This window comes from Erithacus rubecula (assembly GCF_903797595.1).
Source record: "Erithacus rubecula genome assembly, chromosome: 2".
Taxonomy (NCBI): Eukaryota; Metazoa; Chordata; class Aves; order Passeriformes; family Muscicapidae; genus Erithacus; species Erithacus rubecula.
In genome coordinates, this window is record NC_136685.1 from 38,932,374 (window position 1) to 38,937,426 (window position 5,053).

The following is a 5,053-nucleotide window of genomic DNA, read 5'->3' on the forward strand; positions in this document are numbered from 1 at the left end:
TCAAATGTTCATGGCTAAATGCACAGCCAACACTGAAACAAGACTTTCTTCCCTTTCTCTCTCTTGCTGCACATTTTTCTGCTCAGATTGCAAATTTCACAGTAGGTAATCTGAGCCATTGAAGAACATTGCATGCAAGGACCCAGATTATTTGGACCCTACCACAATATAAACATTGAATAACATTACTTGCAACACCACCATCACTTTCATTTTCCCTTTAGTCATTCCCTTTAGGTAGGATTTGCTTGCAGCCCTTTAGCCATCATTTCAGATGCTGTAGATAGTGTAGCATGTAGATAGCATGTAGATAGTCTGGCCTCCAGCTGCTTCTCCTGGTCTCAGGTCTCACCTGGATCCTGCCAGCCTTGTCTACACAGATGCCTCAGGTCTCCCAGCACATCCTGGGCACCCACCTTGCATCCTTGAGCCCATCTCACAACAGACATCAGCATGAGGCAAAAGCTGGCAGAGACTTCTGATCAGCTGCTGTGAACAATTTAACTGGAAAACAAGCAATATTAGAATGTCTTGGGGTTGAACGGACCTTTACAGGTGATCTAGTCAAATTCCACTGCAATGAGCAGGGACATTGCCATGCAGGATGTGGCCAATAGAGAAATGGCTTTTCAGGGAACTTATTTGTGCAGTTCCCTGAGAGTTGCTGTCCTGGGCCACTCTTGGACCATATGCCTGCCTCCATCTCCTCACGCAGAGAACACATGCACCCACTTTTATCTTTTTGGCAGCACTCTCTGAAGGATCAGGTTTACCATCAGTTACTATAATTGACCAAATTCCCACTGGCAAGGGTGCAGTAAGCAGCTGTGTGTGCCCATATAGCCCAGAACTACAGTGCAGCATCCAGGATATTTCCCACACACCCCAATTTAAAGTTTCTGGGAGTAGAGGATAAATAGAGTTTGTGATTATTTCACCAAGACAGAAGTTCACTGGAACAGAGTCTCTACCTGAACTTGACAGGACTCTGCATTGGCTGCCAGCACTCCCAAGCCTCCAATATTTAACGTTTCAAGTCCTGTGTTTAAACTAAGGTGCATGTTTCTAACCTCCATGTTTATTAAACACACTGAAATTTCCAGCCTTCATGGAGAGAAAAAGTCTAAAGACAACCTCACCAGCCATAAAATATTAAGGCACTGAAAGAAGCTAAAATCTACTAGAATGGTACTACAGGCTTGGTCTTGACTTATCTTTGTTGGGGTTTTTTTGGGGGGAGAGAGGGGCTTGTGTTATGTTTGGTAGGTTGAGTTGGGTATTTTGAGGCTTTTTTTTTTGTTTGTTGTTTTTTTTTAATGTAACACTGACACCATCACTTAGAAAGTCAGATTTGACATCAGGCCTCAGTAAGGCGTGAAAGGCCTGTGTATAGTTTTGCACCTTTATTATCTGCCTGCTGTTGCCCTGTATTTGTTCCAGCCAGGTCACATCTGTCTCACAGCCCCTCTGCTGCATTCAGGGCAGCACACTAAGCCCGGCAAAGGACTTGCACTTGCTGAAAATTTTCAAAAATATAGTGAAACTAGCTACCACAGGGCTCTGGGCAAAGACCTTAAAGCTTCCCCGCTCCTGACACAGTTGCCTTCTCAGGCTTTATTTTCACAGTGGTAACAGTAGCCATAAAAACAGAGCAGGAGAGCAGGGACCCCTGGGCACACCCCAGTTTATGTCAGTCCTTCCTCTTGTGCTACACCCTGAAAATCCTTCCTGAGTGTCAAGGGGAGAGGCGATCAGTGACAGAATTACTACATCCAAACAATGCTGGCGGCTAAAGTATTTGCCTGGGGAGACGAGGGCTGAGCTGACTGGTCATTAAAGTTTCATGCAATCCTCACTCTCAAGAGAGCAACTCTCAGCTCTTCATTCACAGCTCTACAGAAAGCACAGACACAGAATAAGGACACGAACCAGAAAGGTATTTTAGATCCATTAGTTATAATTTACACACCGATGACATACAGCATAAAGACAAAATATACAGATCTTCATATATATGTACATTGATCAACACAGTGCACAATTTAAAGTTATGTTACAATTAAGTGTACAATTTTAAATATGGCTTTATAAACTAGTAATAACAGTGCCAAAATAACGTATGTCTCATGTAGTTCATAGACAAACAACATAATGCAGCTACAGCATAAGAGTCCCAATTTAGAAATCTGTTGTCTCATTTTTAGCTAAACCTTGTACACTGCAGCTACCTGGATATATCCCTCACCCATACACATCTACATATACTTTATTCTTGCAAGATTGCACACCCCTGTCTTTGGGACTTGCATTCTTCAAGTATCCTGAAAAAATAAAAGCCTGTACATTTGAGGAAAGATAAGTTAAAAGAACAAATTAGGAAGTGAAGGAAAAATACAATCATAGTGCCCAGTGAAAATATCAATGTGACCAGTGCAGCCAAAAAAAGCACTTTTTTTTTTTAGGGAAACTTATAAAGGAACCACAATCACATCTTGTGTGCCTTACTGCCCCCAGTAAAGCAAAATTTTACTTAAGTATAATTAGACAGGAATGAGAGAAGTGGTAAATTCAGGGTCACTTGGAAGCTGTGTTGGAAACTCCGGCTGAAGCAAATTGGCACTTTAGTCAATGACTTCAAAGTGGAGCAGGATTTTATTTATTCCACAAAACTTGAATGCCTTTTGGAAGCATATGTTTCAGCTTTAGCTTGTTGAGCTGAATGTGTAAATCATTACATGAAATCCCGCAAATGTTTTTGTGCTGAAGTCTGACCAAAAGCCTCCTTGGCCAGGGAGTGGTGCAATCAGGACAGAACTGCAAGTTTAACATTGTAGTGACACGCAGTGCTTTCAGTGACTGGCATTCCTGTGCTATACACACACAAATACCATTTAACTTTCCAAATGGCTCAGAGAGCTGCAGAAATCCCTGCTAAGTATTTCACACAGGGGCACCTCCACAGGGAATGAACGCAGAAGCAGCCCACCCCAATGGCCACCAAAGAGAGGACTGCCCCAAACCACTGAGACAGAGCTGATTCATGTTGCCACCCTTCTCCTCACCAAGGCACAGCTGTGAAGACTGGGGTCACTGGCCTAAAAATGAGATGCACACATGCAGTGTAGGGGAACACCTTCCATCCAGGGGACACCAGCTCAGTAGGACAGCCCACACTGACCAGCAGCTCAAAGCTCTGCTCGCTGCCGATGCTCGCTCCCAAACAGACCCTTGTCTCTGCAGCTCAGCCAGGGGATGACAGCAGGCTGGTGCCCATAGGAGCCACAGCTACCAAAATGAGCCCCTGCACAGTGTACCCAGCACTAGGAATATGAGGCACAGTATATATGGATACCACATAGCACTGATCAACTGCTGAAAGCCACAGCAGTCACTCAGAGCTACCTCTAGTCCTCTGGTACCATGGGATTAAACTGTACAACCTGCATGCTCCTCTGGATCACAGCTGCTGAGATGTATGTGCATGACTCACATCTATGGGTACCCATTTCCACATCCCAGCTACCAGGCCATCCAACTTAATTCTGCATTTGCTTTATTAGTATCACATGTCTAAATCATAATTTTGCAGTATTTGGGGAGGGAAGGAGGGTTAGGCCAAACTACTTGTCAAAAAATAGATTCAAATTCTTATTCAAACATCTAAGGACAAGACCCACTTGAATTCATCCCCTGCCACAGAAATTTCACTTGGTGAGCTGCCCTGCATAAATCTGCACATAACACGCTTTTCCAGCAGGCAATATTTTGTAAGGCTTAGTATCTGATAGATACAGGCCTTTCAAGGAAAACAGTATGAAACTGTCATGATTACTTGAGCAGACATCACTGACAAAAGCAAATTTGTGCCTGAACTGTTGCTGCAGAAATATTTCAGGCAGTATTTTTTCAAAGAGAATATAGATCTGGAGGGACATTGCCAAGGTTTTAAAGATCAAAATGTGTTACTTGCAGTGCTATAATTGGATGGAAACAGTCCTCCAGATCTGAAACATCAGGTTCAGTTTGGTTTTTAAATCAAACAGCACATTTGCAGGATTTCTGTAGGACCTATACATCCCAGTGCCTGTTTCCCCCACTCGGTAACAGTGAGCTCTGCTGACAGAGCCAATGAGACCGACAGGGATAAACAAATCCCTTCTGACATGACAGAGTGTCACACCGTCAAAAACTGCAATTCACATGAAAAAAACCCAACAGACTGCTTCAAATCTAACTCCACTGGAAATGCAGGGTTTGCTTTGAACTCCCATTTGCCAAGCGAGGGGCAGACCAATTACTCCTTCTTTTGGAGCAGCACTATGGAAACACAAAGGCAGTACTCAGCCTTTGGCAGTATTTAAGGTAAAGTAACCAGGAGGAGTGGTGCTGTCCCCTCACCAGGATATGGGCTCATGCTCCAGCTCATAAGCACAGCAGGCATCCACCCACTGGAACAGTGGCATGAGCCAAGCCACAGGTGCAGCCCAAGCCCTACTGCAGAGACCCACCACTTGGCAACTCCCTGTATCCCACCATCTCCTTCTCCTATGACATCCAAGGGCTTCCCTGCCCTATTTTGAGAGGGGCTGGACAGTGCAGAGGAGCCCCAAGACAGCTTTCCTCCTGCCAGTATCTTGCATCACCATCTACCCCAAACTGGGCCAGGGCTGTGGCTGGGACCAGGTTTGGTACTGGCACCTGTGATGCTCTCAGAGACATCACCGACATCTGACTCTTGTATCAAGGGCCCCTGAACCCTTCCTAACATCACCCCACAGTGAGTATCAGGCTGTGGCAGAGGGATTCCCATCAAGGGAAGAACTTTATGAGGTCTGTGTCACCTCAGACATGATGTCCTGGCATCCATCAGCCTTCAGCTCCTAGCAGAAGCTGTTATCCCAGCTCACCTGCTGGGAAGCTGGCACTCCACAGCTGTCCCAGGTTTCATGGCTGCAGAGACACCTGCTGACCCTCAACCCCACCAGCAGCACAGTCAGGACTCTAGCATCCTTACAATGAAATCCCTTGCAATTCTGACCAGGGAGGGAGGGAA